This window comes from Rhinoderma darwinii, chromosome 3, assembly GCF_050947455.1.
Source record: "Rhinoderma darwinii isolate aRhiDar2 chromosome 3, aRhiDar2.hap1, whole genome shotgun sequence".
Lineage (NCBI taxonomy): Eukaryota > Metazoa > Chordata > Amphibia > Anura > Rhinodermatidae > Rhinoderma > Rhinoderma darwinii.
The window spans coordinates 389,144,318-389,161,724 of NC_134689.1; the positions used below are offsets into that span (position 1 = coordinate 389,144,318).

The 17,407-nt window shown below is 41.1% G+C and overlaps 18 non-coding genes across 18 annotated transcripts; all 18 read left to right on the plus strand.

The window, feature by feature from the left end:
• The first annotated feature begins 342 nt into the window (after positions 1-342).
• Positions 343-415, plus strand: TRNAR-ACG (transfer RNA arginine (anticodon ACG)). The gene has a single exon. It is a non-coding gene; the product is annotated as a tRNA-Arg (tRNA).
• A 478-nt stretch (positions 416-893) lies between these two features.
• TRNAR-ACG (transfer RNA arginine (anticodon ACG)) lies at positions 894-966 on the plus strand. The gene has a single exon. It is a non-coding gene; the product is annotated as a tRNA-Arg (tRNA).
• A 478-nt stretch (positions 967-1,444) lies between these two features.
• TRNAR-ACG (transfer RNA arginine (anticodon ACG)) lies at positions 1,445-1,517 on the plus strand. Its single transcript has one exon. It is a non-coding gene; the product is annotated as a tRNA-Arg (tRNA).
• Positions 1,518-1,995: 478 nt separating this feature from the next.
• On the plus strand, positions 1,996-2,068 carry TRNAR-ACG (transfer RNA arginine (anticodon ACG)). Its single transcript has one exon. It is a non-coding gene; the product is annotated as a tRNA-Arg (tRNA).
• Positions 2,069-3,097: 1,029 nt separating this feature from the next.
• On the plus strand, positions 3,098-3,170 carry TRNAR-ACG (transfer RNA arginine (anticodon ACG)). Its single transcript has one exon. It is a non-coding gene; the product is annotated as a tRNA-Arg (tRNA).
• Positions 3,171-3,648: 478 nt separating this feature from the next.
• Positions 3,649-3,721, plus strand: TRNAR-ACG (transfer RNA arginine (anticodon ACG)). Its single transcript has one exon. It is a non-coding gene; the product is annotated as a tRNA-Arg (tRNA).
• Positions 3,722-4,199: 478 nt separating this feature from the next.
• TRNAR-ACG (transfer RNA arginine (anticodon ACG)) lies at positions 4,200-4,272 on the plus strand. Its single transcript has one exon. It is a non-coding gene; the product is annotated as a tRNA-Arg (tRNA).
• A 478-nt stretch (positions 4,273-4,750) lies between these two features.
• On the plus strand, positions 4,751-4,823 carry TRNAR-ACG (transfer RNA arginine (anticodon ACG)). Its single transcript has one exon. It is a non-coding gene; the product is annotated as a tRNA-Arg (tRNA).
• A 1,580-nt stretch (positions 4,824-6,403) lies between these two features.
• TRNAR-ACG (transfer RNA arginine (anticodon ACG)) lies at positions 6,404-6,476 on the plus strand. Its single transcript has one exon. It is a non-coding gene; the product is annotated as a tRNA-Arg (tRNA).
• Positions 6,477-8,056: 1,580 nt separating this feature from the next.
• Positions 8,057-8,129, plus strand: TRNAR-ACG (transfer RNA arginine (anticodon ACG)). The gene has a single exon. It is a non-coding gene; the product is annotated as a tRNA-Arg (tRNA).
• A 1,654-nt stretch (positions 8,130-9,783) lies between these two features.
• On the plus strand, positions 9,784-9,856 carry TRNAR-ACG (transfer RNA arginine (anticodon ACG)). The gene has a single exon. It is a non-coding gene; the product is annotated as a tRNA-Arg (tRNA).
• A 1,580-nt stretch (positions 9,857-11,436) lies between these two features.
• TRNAR-ACG (transfer RNA arginine (anticodon ACG)) lies at positions 11,437-11,509 on the plus strand. Its single transcript has one exon. It is a non-coding gene; the product is annotated as a tRNA-Arg (tRNA).
• A 478-nt stretch (positions 11,510-11,987) lies between these two features.
• On the plus strand, positions 11,988-12,060 carry TRNAR-ACG (transfer RNA arginine (anticodon ACG)). Its single transcript has one exon. It is a non-coding gene; the product is annotated as a tRNA-Arg (tRNA).
• A 478-nt stretch (positions 12,061-12,538) lies between these two features.
• On the plus strand, positions 12,539-12,611 carry TRNAR-ACG (transfer RNA arginine (anticodon ACG)). The gene has a single exon. It is a non-coding gene; the product is annotated as a tRNA-Arg (tRNA).
• Positions 12,612-13,163: 552 nt separating this feature from the next.
• TRNAR-ACG (transfer RNA arginine (anticodon ACG)) lies at positions 13,164-13,236 on the plus strand. The gene has a single exon. It is a non-coding gene; the product is annotated as a tRNA-Arg (tRNA).
• Positions 13,237-13,714: 478 nt separating this feature from the next.
• TRNAR-ACG (transfer RNA arginine (anticodon ACG)) lies at positions 13,715-13,787 on the plus strand. Its single transcript has one exon. It is a non-coding gene; the product is annotated as a tRNA-Arg (tRNA).
• A 1,103-nt stretch (positions 13,788-14,890) lies between these two features.
• TRNAR-ACG (transfer RNA arginine (anticodon ACG)) lies at positions 14,891-14,963 on the plus strand. The gene has a single exon. It is a non-coding gene; the product is annotated as a tRNA-Arg (tRNA).
• Positions 14,964-15,441: 478 nt separating this feature from the next.
• On the plus strand, positions 15,442-15,514 carry TRNAR-ACG (transfer RNA arginine (anticodon ACG)). Its single transcript has one exon. It is a non-coding gene; the product is annotated as a tRNA-Arg (tRNA).
• The last annotated feature ends 1,893 nt before the right edge of the window (positions 15,515-17,407 follow it).

Below are 17,407 nucleotides of genomic sequence, written 5' to 3' on the forward strand. Positions count from 1 at the left end.
TGGATTTTCAGGAAATACACAACACATTTTATCTACGGCTTGTTCTCTTTGTTCTAGATGGCAAAAATCTGGAAATATGTGATTTAGCCTGTTCCGAAAATGTGTTGTGGAAAAAAGTAAAAACTTCACAAGAGTTCTCAATCACATGAAAATATTTCGTTATTAGCTGGTTTCCATTTGATTTGTCTCACATGATTTCCGGATTCCATGAAAATATTTCCCCTCTATCTGGTTCCGACTTGCTTTGCAATACATGAAAGGAACTTATGGCAATCGGATCCTTGTGTAAGTTTTGAGGTGATCCAGAAATGTGATGCATAAGCAACAATCCTCGTTGCATCTGGGCCAGTGGCGCAATGGACAACGCGTCTGACTACGAATCAGAAGATTGTAGGTTCGACTCCTACCTGGCTCGTACATGTTGCCGTGATCGTATAGTGGTTAGTACTCTGCGTTGTGGCCGCAGCAACCACGGTCCGAATCCGGGTCACGGCAGTAACCCTTTGCTTACTTATTTTTAATGATATTTACCCAAGGTTTAAGAATATTCATGGATTTTCAGGAAATACACAACACATTTTATCTACGGCTTGTTCTCTTTGTTCTAGATGGCAAAAATCCGGAAATATGTGATTTAGCCTGTTCCGAAAATGTGTTGTGGAAAAAAGTAAAAACTTCACAAGAGTTCTCAATCACATGAAAATATTTCGTTATTAGCTGGTTTCCATTTGATTTGCCTCACATGATTTCCAGATTCCATGAAAATATTTCCCCTCTATCTGGTTCCGACTTGCTTTGCAATACATGAAAGGAACTTATGGCAATCGGATCCTTGTGTAAGTTTTGAGGTGATCCAGAAATGTGATGCATAAGCAACAATCCTCGTTGCGTCTGGGCCAGTGGCGCAATGGACAACGCGTCTGACTACGAATCAGAAGATTGTAGGTTCGACTCCTACCTGGCTCGTACATGTTGCTGTGATCGTATAGTGGTTAGTACTCTGCGTTGTGGCCGCAGCAACCCCGGTCCGAATCCGGGGCACGGCAGTAACCCTTTGCTTACTTATTTTTAATGATATTTACCCAAGGTTTAAGAATATTCATGGATTTTCAGGAAATACACAACACATTTTATCTACGGCTTGTTCTCTTTGTTCTAGATGGCAAAAATCCGGAAATATGTGATTTAGCCTGTTCCGAAAATGTGTTGTGGAAAAAAGTAAAAACTTCACAAGAGTTCTCAATCACATGAAAATATTTCGTTATTAGCTGGTTTCCATTTGATTTGCCTCACATGATTTCCGGATTCCATGAAAATATTTCCCCTCTATCTGGTTCCGACTTGCTTTGCAATACATGAAAGGAACTTATGGCAATCGGATCCTTGTGTAAGTTTTGAGGTGATCCAGAAATGTGATGCATAAGCAACAATCCTCGTTGCATCTGGGCCAGTGGCGCAATGGACAACGCGTCTGACTACGAATCAGAAGATTGTAGGTTCGACTCCTACCTGGCTCGTACATGTTGCCGTGATCGTATAGTGGTTAGTACTCTGCGTTGTGGCCGCAGCAACCCCGGTCCGAATCTGGGTCACGGCAGTAACCCTTTGCTTACTTATTTTTAATGATATTTACCCAAGGTTTAAGAATATTCATGGATTTTCAGGAAATACACAACACATTTTATCTACGGCTTGTTCTCTTTGTTCTAGATGGCAAAAATCTGGAAATATGTGATTTAGCCTGTTCCGAAAATGTGTTGTGGAAAAAAGTAAGAACTTCACAAGAGTTCTCAATCACATGAAAATATTTCGTTATTAGCTGGTTTCCATTTGATTTGTCTCACATGATTTCCGGATTCCATGAAAATATTTCCCCTCTATCTGGTTCCGACTTGCTTTGCAATACATGAAAGGAACTTATGGCAATCGGATCCTTGTGTAAGTTTTGAGGTGATCCAGAAATGTGATGCATAAGCAACAATCCTCGTTGCATCTGGGCCAGTGGCGCAATGGACAACGCGTCTGACTACGAATCAGAAGATTGTAGGTTCGACTCCTACCTGGCTCGTACATGTTGCCGTGATCGTATAGTGGTTAGTACTCTGCGTAGTGGCCGCAGCAACCCCGGTCCGAATCCGGGTCACGGCAGTAACCCTTTGCTTACTTATTTTTAATGATATTTACCCAAGGTTTAAGAATATTCATGGATTTTCAGGAAATACACAACACATTTTATCTACGGCTTGTTCTCTTTGTTCTAGATGGCAAAAATCTGGAAATATGTGATTTAGCCTGTTCCGAAAATGTGTTGTGGAAAAAAGTAAAAACTTCACAAGAGTTCTCAATCACATGAAAATATTTCGTTATTAGCTGGTTTCCATTTGATTTGCCTCACATGATTTCCGGATTCCATGAAAATATTTCCCCTCTATCTGGTTCCGACTTGCTTTGCAATACATGAAAGGAACTTATGGCAATCGGATCCTTGTGTAAGTTTTGAGGTGATCCAGAAATGTGATGCATAAGCAACAATCCTCGTTGCATCTGGGCCAGTGGCGCAATGGACAACGCGTCTGACTACGAATCAGAAGATTGTAGGTACGACTCCTACCTGGCTCGTACATGTTGCCGTGATCGTATAGTGGTTAGTACTCTGCGTTGTGGCCGCAGCAACCCCGGTCCGAATCCGGGTCACGGCAGTAACCCTTTGCTTACTTATTTTTAATGATATTTACCCAAGGTTTAAGAATATTCATGGATTTTCAGGAAATACACAACACATTTTATCTACGGCTTGTTCTCTTTGTTCTAGATGGCAAAAATCCGGAAATATGTGATTTAGCCTGTTCCGAAAATGTGTTGTGGAAAAAAGTAAAAACTTCACAAGAGTTCTCAATCACATGAAAATATTTCGTTATTAGCTGGTTTCCATTTGATTTGCCTCACATGATTTCCGGATTCCATGAAAATATTTCCCCTCTATCTGGTTCCGACTTGCTTTGCAATACATGAAAGGAACTTATGGCAATCGGATCCTTGTGTAAGTTTTGAGGTGATCCAGAAATGTGATGCATAAGCAACAATACTCGTTGCTTCTGGGCCAGTAGCGCAATGGACAACGCGTCTGACTACGAATCAGAAGATTGTAGGTTCGACTCCTACCTGGCTCGTACATGTTGCCGTGATCGTATAGTGGTTAGTACTCTGCGTTGTGGCCGCAGCAACCCCGGTCCGAATCCGGGTCACGGCAGTAACCCTTTGCTTACTTATTTTTAATGATATTTACCCAAGGTTTAAGAATATTCATGGATTTTCAGGAAATACACAACACATTTTATCTACGGCTTGTTCTCTTTGTTCTAGATGGCAAAAATCTGGAAATATGTGATTTAGCCTGTTCCGAAAATGTGTTGTGGAAAAAAGTAAAAACTTCACAAGAGTTCTCAATCACATGAAAATATTTCGTTATTAGCTGGTTTACATTTGATTTGCCTCACATGATTTCCGGATTCCATGAAAATATTTCCCCTCTATCTGGTTCCGACTTGCTTTGCAATACATGAAAGGAACTTATGGCAATCGGATCCTTGTGTAAGTTTTGAGGTGATCCAGAAATGTGATGCATAAGCAACAATACTCGTTGCTTCTGGGCCAGTAGCGCAATGGACAACGCGTCTGACTACGAATCAGAAGATTGTAGGTTCGACTCCTACCTGGCTCGTACATGTTGCCGTGATCGTATAGTGGTTAGTACTTTGCGTTGTGGCCGCAGCAACCCCGGTCCGAATCCGGGTCACGGCAGTAACCCTTTGCTTACTTATTTTTAATGATATTTACCCAAGGTTTAAGAATATTCATGGATTTTCAGGAAATACACAACACATTTTATCTACGGCTTGTTCTCTTTGTTCTAGATGGCAAAAATCTGGAAATATGTGATTTAGCCTGTTCCGAAAATGTGTTGTGGAAAAAAGTAAAAACTTCACAAGAGTTCTCAATCACATGAAAATATTTCGTTATTAGCTGGTTTACATTTGATTTGCCTCACATGATTTCCGGATTCCATGAAAATATTTCCCCTCTATCTGGTTCCGACTTGCTTTGCAATACATGAAAGGAACTTATGGTAATCGGATCCTTGTGTAAGTTTTGAGGTGATCCAGAAATGTGATGCATAAGCAACAATCCTCGTTGCATCTGGGCCAGTGGCGCAATGGACAACGCGTCTGACTACGAATCAGAAGATTGTAGGTTCGACTCCTACCTGGCTCGTACATGTTGCCGTGATCGTATAGTGGTTAGTACTCTGCGTTGTGGCCGCAGCAACCCCGGTCCGAATCCGGGTCACGGCAGTAACCCTTTGCTTACTTATTTTTAATGATATTTACCCAAGGTTTAAGAATATTCATGGATTTTCAGGAAATACACAACACATTTTATCTACGGCTTGTTCTCTTTGTTCTAGATGGCAAAAATCTGGAAATATGTGATTTAGCCTGTTCCGAAAATGTGTTGTGGAAAAAAGTAAAAACTTCACAAGAGTTCTCAATCACATGAAAATATTTCGTTATTAGCTGGTTTACATTTGATTTGCCTCACATGATTTCCGGATTCCATGAAAATATTTCCCCTCTATCTGGTTCCGACTTGCTTTGCAATACATGAAAGGAACTTATGGCAATCGGATCCTTGTGTAAGTTTTGAGGTGATCCAGAAATGTGATGCATAAGCAACAATCCTCGTTGCATCTGGGCCAGTGGCGCAATGGACAACGCGTCTGACTACGAATCAGAAGATTGTAGGTTCGACTCCTACCTGGCTCGTACATGTTGCCGTGATCGTATAGTGGTTAGTACTCTGCGTTGTGGCCGCAGCAACCCCGGTCCGAATCCGGGTCACGGCAGTAACCCTTTGCTTACTTATTTTTAATGATATTTACCCAAGGTTTAAGAATATTCATGGATTTTCAGGAAATACACAACACATTTTATCTACGGCTTGTTCTCTTTGTTCTAGATGGCAAAAATCTGGAAATATGTGATTTAGCCTGTTCCGAAAATGTGTTGTGGAAAAAAGTAAAAACTTCACAAGAGTTCTCAATCACATGAAAATATTTCGTTATTAGCTGGTTTCCATTTGATTTGTCTCACATGATTTCCGGATTCCATGAAAATATTTCCCCTCTATCTGGTTCCGACTTGCTTTGCAATACATGAAAGGAACTTATGGCAATCGGATCCTTGTGTAAGTTTTGAGGTGATCCAGAAATGTGATGCATAAGCAACAATCCTCATTGCATCTGGGCCAGTGGCGCAATGGACAACGCATCTGACTACGAATCAGAAGATTGTAGGTTCGACTCCTACCTGGCTCGTACATGTTGCCGTGATCGTATAGTGGTTAGTACTCTGCGTTGTGGCCGCAGCAACCCCGGTCCGAATCCTGGTCACGGCAGTAACCCTTTGCTTACTTATTTTTAATGATATTTACCCAAGGTTTAAGAATATTCATGGATTTTCAGGAAATACACAACACATTTTATCTACGGCTTGTTCTCTTTGTTCTAGATGGCAAAAATCTGGAAATATGTGATTTAGCCTGTTCCGAAAATGTGTTGTGGAAAAAAGTAAAAACTTCACAAGAGTTCTCAATCACATGAAAATATTTCGTTATTAGCTGGTTTACATTTGATTTGCCTCACATGATTTCCGGATTCCATGAAAATATTTCCCCTCTATCTGGTTCCGACTTGCTTTGCAATACATGAAAGGAACTTATGGCAATCGGATCCTTGTGTAAGTTTTGAGGTGATCCAGAAATGTGATGCATAAGCAACAATCCTCGTTGCATCTGGGCCAGTGGCGCAATGGACAACGCGTCTGACTACGAATCAGAAGATTGTAGGTACGACTCCTACCTGGCTCGTACATGTTGCCGTGATCGTATAGTTGTTAGTACTCTGCGTTGTGGCCGCAGCAACCCCGGTCCGAATCCGGGTCACGGCAGTAACCCTTTGCTTACTTATTTTTAATGATATTTACCCAAGGTTTAAGAATATTCATGGATTTTCAGGAAATACACAACACATTTTATCTACGGCTTGTTCTCTTTGTTCTAGATGGCAAAAATCCGGAAATATGTGATTTAGCCTGTTCCGAAAATGTGTTGTGGAAAAAAGTAAAAACTTCACAAGAGTTCTCAATCACATGAAAATATTTCGTTATTAGCTGGTTTCCATTTGATTTGCCTCACATGAATTCCGGATTCCATGAAAATATTTCCCCTCTATCTGGTTCCGACTTGCTTTGCAATACATGAAAGGAACTTATGGCAATCGGATCCTTGTGTAAGTTTTGAGGTGATCCAGAAATGTGATGCATAAGCAACAATCCTCGTTGCATCTGGGCCAGTGGCGCAATGGACAACGCGTCTGACTACGAATCAGAAGATTGTAGGTTCGACTCCTACCTGGCTCGTACATGTTGCCGTGATCGTATAGTGGTTAGTACTCTGCGTTGTGGCCGCAGCAACCCCGGTCCGAATCCGGGTCACGGCAGTAACCCTTTGCTTACTTATTTTTAATGATATTTACCCAAGGTTTAAGAATATTCATGGATTTTCAGGAAATACACAACACATTTTATCTACGGCTTGTTCTCTTTGTTCTAGATGGCAAAAATCTGGAAATATGTGATTTAGCCTGTTCCGAAAATGTGTTGTGGAAAAAAGTAAAAACTTCACAAGAGTTCTCAATCACATGAAAATATTTCGTTATTAGCTGGTTTCCATTTGATTTGTCTCACATGATTTCCGGATTCCATGAAAATATTTCCCCTCTATCTGGTTCCGACTTGCTTTGCAATACATGAAAGGAACTTATGGCAATCGGATCCTTGTGTAAGTTTTGAGGTGATCCAGAAATGTGATGCATAAGCAACAATCCTCATTGCATCTGGGCCAGTGGCGCAATGGACAACGCATCTGACTACGAATCAGAAGATTGTAGGTTCGACTCCTACCTGGCTCGTACATGTTGCCGTGATCGTATAGTGGTTAGTACTCTGCGTTGTGGCCGCAGCAACCCCGGTCCGAATCCTGGTCACGGCAGTAACCCTTTGCTTACTTATTTTTAATGATATTTACCCAAGGTTTAAGAATATTCATGGATTTTCAGGAAATACACAACACATTTTATCTACGGCTTGTTCTCTTTGTTCTAGATGGCAAAAATCTGGAAATATGTGATTTAGCCTGTTCCGAAAATGTGTTGTGGAAAAAAGTAAAAACTTCACAAGAGTTCTCAATCACATGAAAATATTTCGTTATTAGCTGGTTTACATTTGATTTGCCTCACATGATTTCCGGATTCCATGAAAATATTTCCCCTCTATCTGGTTCCGACTTGCTTTGCAATACATGAAAGGAACTTATGGCAATCGGATCCTTGTGTAAGTTTTGAGGTGATCCAGAAATGTGATGCATAAGCAACAATCCTCGTTGCATCTGGGCCAGTGGCGCAATGGACAACGCGTCTGACTACGAATCAGAAGATTGTAGGTACGACTCCTACCTGGCTCGTACATGTTGCCGTGATCGTATAGTTGTTAGTACTCTGCGTTGTGGCCGCAGCAACCCCGGTCCGAATCCGGGTCACGGCAGTAACCCTTTGCTTACTTATTTTTAATGATATTTACCCAAGGTTTAAGAATATTCATGGATTTTCAGGAAATACACAACACATTTTATCTACGGCTTGTTCTCTTTGTTCTAGATGGCAAAAATCCGGAAATATGTGATTTAGCCTGTTCCGAAAATGTGTTGTGGAAAAAAGTAAAAACTTCACAAGAGTTCTCAATCACATGAAAATATTTCGTTATTAGCTGGTTTCCATTTGATTTGCCTCACATGAATTCCGGATTCCATGAAAATATTTCCCCTCTATCTGGTTCCGACTTGCTTTGCAATACATGAAAGGAACTTATGGCAATCGGATCCTTGTGTAAGTTTTGAGGTGATCCAGAAATGTGATGCATAAGCAACAATCCTCGTTGCATCTGGGCCAGTGGCGCAATGGACAACGCGTCTGACTACGAATCAGAAGATTGTAGGTTCGACTCCTACCTGGCTCGTACATGTTGCCGTGATCGTATAGTGGTTAGTACTCTGCGTTGTGGCCGCAGCAACCCCGGTCCGAATCCTGGTCACGGCAGTAACCCTTTGCTTACTTATTTTTAATGATATTTACCCAAGGTTTAAGAATATTCATGGATTTTCAGGAAATACACAACACATTTTATCTACGGCTTGTTCTCTTTGTTCTAGATGGCAAAAATCTGGAAATATGTGATTTAGCCTGTTCCGAAAATGTGTTGTGGAAAAAAGTAAAAACTTCACAAGAGTTCTCAATCACATGAAAATATTTCGTTATTAGCTGGTTTACATTTGATTTGCCTCACATGATTTCCGGATTCCATGAAAATATTTCCCCTCTATCTGGTTCCGACTTGCTTTGCAATACATGAAAGGAACTTATGGCAATCGGATCCTTGTGTAAGTTTTGAGGTGATCCAGAAATGTGATGCATAAGCAACAATCCTCGTTGCATCTGGGCCAGTGGCGCAATGGACAACGCGTCTGACTACGAATCAGAAGATTGTAGGTACGACTCCTACCTGGCTCGTACATGTTGCCGTGATCGTATAGTTGTTAGTACTCTGCGTTGTGGCCGCAGCAACCCCGGTCCGAATCCGGGTCACGGCAGTAACCCTTTGCTTACTTATTTTTAATGATATTTACCCAAGGTTTAAGAATATTCATGGATTTTCAGGAAATACACAACACATTTTATCTACGGCTTGTTCTCTTTGTTCTAGATGGCAAAAATCCGGAAATATGTGATTTAGCCTGTTCCGAAAATGTGTTGTGGAAAAAAGTAAAAACTTCACAAGAGTTCTCAATCACATGAAAATATTTCGTTATTAGCTGGTTTCCATTTGATTTGCCTCACATGAATTCCGGATTCCATGAAAATATTTCCCCTCTATCTGGTTCCGACTTGCTTTGCAATACATGAAAGGAACTTATGGCAATCGGATCCTTGTGTAAGTTTTGAGGTGATCCAGAAATGTGATGCATAAGCAACAATACTCGTTGCTTCTGGGCCAGTAGCGCAATGGACAACGCGTCTGACTACGAATCAGAAGATTGTAGGTTCGACTCCTACTTGGCTCGTACATGTTGCCGTGATCGTATAGTGGTTAGTACTCTGCGTTGTGGCCGCAGCAACCCCGGTCCGAATCCGGGTCACGGCAGTAACCCTTTGCTTACTTATTTTTAATGATATTTACCCAAGGTTTAAGAATATTCATGGATTTTCAGGAAATACACAACACATTTTATCTACGGCTTATTCTCTTTGTTCTAGATGGCAAAAATCTGGAAATATGTGATTTAGCCTGTTCCGAAAATGTGTTGTGGAAAAAAGTAAAAACTTCACAAGAGTTCTCAATCACATGAAAATATTTCGTTATTAGCTGGTTTCCATTTGATTTGCCTCACATGATTTCCGGATTCCATGAAAATATTTCCCCTCTATCTGGTTCCGACTTGCTTTGCAATACATGAAAGGAACTTATGGCAATCGGATCCTTGTGTAAGTTTTGAGGTGATCCAGAAATGTGATGCATAAGCATACATGAAAGGAACTTATGGCAATCGGATCCTTGTGTAAGTTTTGAGGTGATCCAGAAATGTGATGCATAAGCAACAATCCTCGTTGCATCTGGGCCAGTGGCGCAATGGACAACGCGTCTGACTACGAATCAGAAGATTGTAGGTTCGACTCCTACCTGGCTCGTACATGTTGCCGTGATCGTATAGTGGTTAGTACTCTGCGTTGTGGCCGCAGCAACCCCGGTCCGAATCCGGGTCACGGCAGTAACCCTTTGCTTACTTATTTTTAATGATATTTACCCAAGGTTTAAGAATATTCATGGATTTTCAGGAAATACACAACACATTTTATCTACGGCTTGTTCTCTTTGTTCTAGATGGCAAAAATCTGGAAATATGTGATTTAGCCTGTTCCGAAAATGTGTTGTGGAAAAAAGTAAAAACTTCACAAGAGTTCTCAATCACATGAAAATATTTCGTTATTAGCTGGTTTCCATTTGATTTGCCTCACATGATTTCCGGATTCCATGAAAATATTTCCCCTCTATCTGGTTCCGACTTGCTTTGCAATACATGAAAGGAACTTATGGCAATCGGATCCTTGTGTAAGTTTTGAGGTGATCCAGAAATGTGATGCATAAGCAACAATCCTCGTTGCATCTGGGCCAGTGGCGCAATGGACAACGCGTCTGACTACGAATCAGAAGATTGTAGGTACGACTCCTACCTGGCTCGTACATGTTGCCGTGATCGTATAGTTGTTAGTACTCTGCGTTGTGGCCGCAGCAACCCCGGTCCGAATCCGGGTCACGGCAGTAACCCTTTGCTTACTTATTTTTAATGATATTTACCCAAGGTTTAAGAATATTCATGGATTTTCAGGAAATACACAACACATTTTATCTACGGCTTGTTCTCTTTGTTCTAGATGGCAAAAATCCGGAAATATGTGATTTAGCCTGTTCCGAAAATGTGTTGTGGAAAAAAGTAAAAACTTCACAAGAGTTCTCAATCACATGAAAATATTTCGTTATTAGCTGGTTTCCATTTGATTTGCCTCACATGATTTCCGGATTCCATGAAAATATTTCCCCTCTATCTGGTTCCGACTTGCTTTGCAATACATGAAAGGAACTTATGGCAATCGGATCCTTGTGTAAGTTTTGAGGTGATCCAGAAATGTGATGCATAAGCAACAATCCTCGTTGCATCTGGGCCAGTGGCGCAATGGACAACGCGTCTGACTACGAATCAGAAGATTGTAGGTACGACTCCTACCTGGCTCGTACATGTTGCCGTGATCGTATAGTTGTTAGTACTCTGCGTTGTGGCCGCAGCAACCCCGGTCCGAATCCGGGTCACGGCAGTAACCCTTTGCTTACTTATTTTTAATGATATTTACCCAAGGTTTAAGAATATTCATGGATTTTCAGGAAATACACAACACATTTTATCTACGGCTTGTTCTCTTTGTTCTAGATGGCAAAAATCCGGAAATATGTGATTTAGCCTGTTCCGAAAATGTGTTGTGGAAAAAAGTAAAAACTTCACAAGAGTTCTCAATCACATGAAAATATTTCGTTATTAGCTGGTTTCCATTTGATTTGCCTCACATGAATTCCGGATTCCATTAAAATATTTCCCCTCTATCTGGTTCCGACTTGCTTTGCAATACATGAAAGGAACTTATGGCAATCGGATCCTTGTGTAAGTTTTGAGGTGATCCAGAAATGTGATGCATAAGCAACAATCCTCGTTGCATCTGGGCCAGTGGCGCAATGGACAACGCGTCTGACTACGAATCAGAAGATTGTAGGTTCGACTCCTACCTGGCTCGTACATGTTGCCGTGATCGTATAGTGGTTAGTACTCTGCGTTGTGGCCGCAGCAACCCCGGTCCGAATCCGGGTCACGGCAGTAACCCTTTGCTTACTTATTTTTAATGATATTTACCCAAGGTTTAAGAATATTCATGGATTTTCAGGAAATACACAACACATTTTATCTACGGCTTATTCTCTTTGTTCTAGATGGCAAAAATCTGGAAATATGTGATTTAGCCTGTTCCGAAAATGTGTTGTGGAAAAAAGTAAAAACTTCACAAGAGTTCTCAATCACATGAAAATATTTCGTTATTAGCTGGTTTCCATTTGATTTGCCTCACATGATTTCCGGATTCCATGAAAATATTTCCCCTCTATCTGGTTCCGACTTGCTTTGCAATACATGAAAGGAACTTATGGCAATCGGATCCTTGTGTAAGTTTTGAGGTGATCCAGAAATGTGATGCATAAGCAACAATCCTCGTTGCATCTGGGCCAGTGGCGCAATGGACAACGCGTCTGACTACGAATCAGAAGATTGTAGGTTCGACTCCTACCTGGCTCGTACATGTTGCCGTGATCGTATAGTGGTTAGTACTCTGCGTTGTGGCCGCAGCAACCCCGGTCCGAATCCGGGTCACGGCAGTAACCCTTTGCTTACTTATTTTTAATGATATTTACCCAAGGTTTAAGAATATTCATGGATTTTCAGGAAATACACAACACATTTTATCTACGGCTTGTTCTCTTTGTTCTAGATGGCAAAAATCTGGAAATATGTGATTTAGCCTGTTCCGAAAATGTGTTGTGGAAAAAAGTAAAAACTTCACAAGAGTTCTCAATCACATGAAAATATTTCGTTATTAGCTGGTTTCCATTTGATTTGCCTCACATGATTTCCGGATTCCATGAAAATATTTCCCCTCTATCTGGTTCCGACTTGCTTTGCAATACATGAAAGGAACTTATGGCAATCGGATCCTTGTGTAAGTTTTGAGGTGATCCAGAAATGTGATGCATAAGCAACAACCCTCGTTGCATCTGGGCCAGTGGCGCAATGGACAACGCGTCTGACTACGAATCAGAAGATTGTAGGTTCGACTCCTACCTGGCTCGTACATGTTGCCGTGATCGTATAGTGGTTAGTACTCTGCGTTGTGGCCGCAGCAACCCCGGTCCGAATCCGGGTCACGGCAGTAACCCTTTGCTTACTTATTTTTAATGATATTTACCCAAGGTTTAAGAATATTCATGGATTTTCAGGAAATACACAACACATTTTATCTACGGCTTATTCTCTTTGTTCTAGATGGCAAAAATCTGGAAATATGTGATTTAGCCTGTTCCGAAAATGTGTTGTGGAAAAAAGTAAAAACTTCACAAGAGTTCTCAATCACATGAAAATATTTCGTTATTAGCTGGTTTCCATTTGATTTGCCTCACATGATTTCCGGATTCCATGAAAATATTTCCCCTCTATCTGGTTCCGACTTGCTTTGCAATACATGAAAGGAACTTATGGCAATCGGATCCTTGTGTAAGTTTTGAGGTGATCCAGAAATGTGATGCATAAGCATACATGAAAGGAACTTATGGCAATCGGATCCTTGTGTAAGTTTTGAGGTGATCCAGAAATGTGATGCATAAGCAACAATCCTCGTTGCATCTGGGCCAGTGGCGCAATGGACAACGCGTCTGACTACGAATCAGAAGATTGTAGGTTCGACTCCTACCTGGCTCGTACATGTTGCCGTGATCGTATAGTGGTTAGTACTCTGCGTTGTGGCCGCAGCAACCCCGGTCCGAATCCGGGTCACGGCAGTAACCCTTTGCTTACTTATTTTTAATGATATTTACCCAAGGTTTAAGAATATTCATGGATTTTCAGGAAATACACAACACATTTTATCTACGGCTTATTCTCTTTGTTCTAGATGGCAAAAATCTGGAAATATGTGATTTAGCCTGTTCCGAAAATGTGTTGTGGAAAAAAGTAAAAACTTCACAAGAGTTCTCAATCACATGAAAATATTTCGTTATTAGCTGGTTTCCATTTGATTTGTCTCACATGATTTCCGGATTCCATGAAAATATTTCCCCTCTATCTGGTTCCGACTTGCTTTGCAATACATGAAAGGAACTTATGGCAATCGGATCCTTGTGTAAGTTTTGAGGTGATCCAGAAATGTGATGCATAAGCAACAATCCTCGTTGCATCTGGGCCAGTGGCGCAATGGACAACGCGTCTGACTACGAATCAGAAGATTGTAGGTTCGACTCCTACCTGGCTCGTACATGTTGCCGTGATCGTATAGTGGTTAGTACTCTGCGTTGTGGCTGCAGCAACCCCGGTCCGAATCCGGGTCACGGCAGTAACCCTTTGCTTTCTTATTTTTAATGATATTTACCCAAGGTTTAAGAATATTCATGGATTTTCAGGAAATACACAACACATTTTATCTACGGCTTGTTCTCTTTGTTCTAGATGGCAAAAATCTGGAAATATGTGATTTAGCCTGTTCCGAAAATGTGTTGTGGAAAAAAGTAAAAACTTCACAAGAGTTCTCAATCACATGAAAATATTTCGTTATTAGCTGGTTTCCATTTGATTTGTCTCACATGATTTCCGGATTCCATGAAAATATTTCCCCTCTATCTGGTTCCGACTTGCTTTGCAATACATGAAAGGAACTTATGGCAATCGGATCCTTGTGTAAGTTTTGAGGTGATCCAGAAATGTGATGCATAAGCAACAATCCTCGTTGCATCTGGGCCAGTGGCGCAATGGACAACGCATCTGACTACGAATCAGAAGATTGTAGGTTCGACTCCTACCTGGCTCGTACATGTTGCTGTGATCGTATAGTGGTTAGTACTCTGCGTTGTGGCCGCAGCAACCCCGGTCCGAATCCGGGTCACGGCAGTAACCCTTTGCTTACTTATTTTTAATGATATTTACCCAAGGTTTAAGAATATTCATGGATTTTCAGGAAATACACAACACATTTTATCTACGGCTTGTTCTCTTTGTTCTAGATGGCAAAAATCTGGAAATATGTGATTTAGCCTGTTCCGAAAATGTGTTGTGGAAAAAAGTAAAAACTTCACAAGAGTTCTCAATCACATGAAAATATTTCGTTATTAGCTGGTTTACATTTGATTTGCCTCACATGATTTCCGGATTCCATGAAAATATTTCCCCTCTATCTGGTTCCGACTTGCTTTGCAATACATGAAAGGAACTTATGGCAATCGGATCCTTGTGTAAGTTTTGAGGTGATCCAGAAATGTGATGCATAAGCATACATGAAAGGAACTTATGGCAATCGGATCCTTGTGTAAGTTTTGAGGTGATCCAGAAATGTGATGCATAAGCAACAATCCTCGTTGCATCTGGGCCAGTGGCGCAATGGACAACGCGTCTGACTACGAATCAGAAGATTGTAGGTTCGACTCCTACCTGGCTCGTACATGTTGCCGTGATCGTATAGTGGTTAGTACTCTGCGTTGTGGCCGCAGCAACCCCGGTCCGAATCCGGGTCACGGCAGTAACCCTTTGCTTACTTATTTTTAATGATATTTACCCAAGGTTTAAGAATATTCATGGATTTTCAGGAAATACACAACACATTTTATCTACGGCTTATTCTCTTTGTTCTAGATGGCAAAAATCTGGAAATATGTGATTTAGCCTGTTCCGAAAATGTGTTGTGGAAAAAAGTAAAAACTTCACAAGAGTTCTCAATCACATGAAAATATTTCGTTATTAGCTGGTTTCCATTTGATTTGTCTCACATGATTTCCGGATTCCATGAAAATATTTCCCCTCTATCTGGTTCCGACTTGCTTTGCAATACATGAAAGGAACTTATGGCAATCGGATCCTTGTGTAAGTTTTGAGGTGATCCAGAAATGTGATGCATAAGCAACAATCCTCGTTGCATCTGGGCCAGTGGCGCAATGGACAACGCGTCTGACTACGAATCAGAAGATTGTAGGTTCGACTCCTACCTGGCTCGTACATGTTGCCGTGATCGTATAGTGGTTAGTACTCTGCGTTGTGGCTGCAGCAACCCCGGTCCGAATCCGGGTCACGGCAGTAACCCTTTGCTTACTTATTTTTAATGATATTTACCCAAGGTTTAAGAATATTCATGGATTTTCAGGAAATACACAACACATTTTATCTACGGCTTGTTCTCTTTGTTCTAGATGGCAAAAATCTGGAAATATGTGATTTAGCCTGTTCCGAAAATGTGTTGTGGAAAAAAGTAAAAACTTCACAAGAGTTCTCAATCACATGAAAATATTTCGTTATTAGCTGGTTTCCATTTGATTTGTCTCACATGATTTCCGGATTCCATGAAAATATTTCCCCTCTATCTGGTTCCGACTTGCTTTGCAATACATGAAAGGAACTTATGGCAATCGGATCCTTGTGTAAGTTTTGAGGTGATCCAGAAATGTGATGCATAAGCAACAATCCTCGTTGCATCTGGGCCAGTGGCGCAATGGACAACGCATCTGACTACGAATCAGAAGATTGTAGGTTCGACTCCTACCTGGCTCGTACATGTTGCTGTGATCGTATAGTGGTTAGTACTCTGCGTTGTGGCCGCAGCAACCCCGGTCCGAATCCGGGTCATGGCAGTAACCCTTTGCTTACTTATTTTTAATGATATTTACCCAAGGTTTAAGAATATTCATGGATTTTCAGGAAATACACAACACATTTTATCTACGGCTTGTTCTCTTTGTTCTAGATGGCAAAAATCTGGAAATATGTGATTTAGCCTGTTCCGAAAATGTGTTGTGGAAAAAAGTAAAAACTTCACAAGAGTTCTCAATCACATGAAAATATTTCGTTATTAGCTGGTTTCCATTTGATTTGTCTCACATGATTTCCGGATTCCATGAAAATATTTCCCCTCTATCTGGTTCCGACTTGCTTTGCAATACATGAAAGGAACTTATGGCAATCGGATCCTTGTGTAAGTTTTGAGGTGATCCAGAAATGTGATGCATAAGCAACAATCCTCGTTGCATCTGGGCCAGTGGCGCAATGGACAACGCGTCTGACTACGAATCAGAAGATTGTAGGTTCGACTCCTAACTGCCTCGTACATGTTGCCGTGATCGTATAGTGGTTAGTACTCTGCGTTGTGGCTGCAGCAACCCCGATCCGAATCCGGGTCACGGCAGTAACCCTTTGCTTACTTATATTTAATGATATTTACCCAAGGTTTAAGAATATTCATGGATTTTCAGGAAATACACAACACATTTTATCTACGGCTTGTTCTCTTTGTTCTAGATGGCAAAAATCTGGAAATATGTGATTTAGCCTGTTCCGAAAATGTGTTGTGGAAAAAAGTAAAAACTCCACAAGAGTTCTCAATCACATGAAAATATTTCGTTATTAGCTGGTTTCCATTTGATTTGCCTCACATGATTTCCGGATTCCATGAAAATATTTCCCCTCTATCTGGTTCCGACTTGCTTTGCAATACATGAAAGGAACTTATGGCAATCGGATCCTTGTGTAAGTTTTGAGGTGATCCAGAAATGTGATGCATAAGCAACAATCCTCGTTGCATCTGGGCCAGTGGCGCAATGGACAACGCGTCTGACTACGAATCAGAAAATTGTAGGTTCGACTCCTACCTGGCTCGTACATGTTGCCGTGATCGTATAGTGGTTAGTACTCTGCGTTGTGGCCACAGCAACCCCGGTCCGAATCCGGGTCACGGCAGTAACCCTTTGCTTACTTATTTTTAATGATATTTACCCAAGGTTTAAGAATATTCATGGATTTTCAGGAAATACACAACACATTTTATCTACGGCTTGTTCTCTTTGTTCTAGATGGCAAAAATCTGGAAATATGTGATTTAGCCTGTTCCGAAAATGTG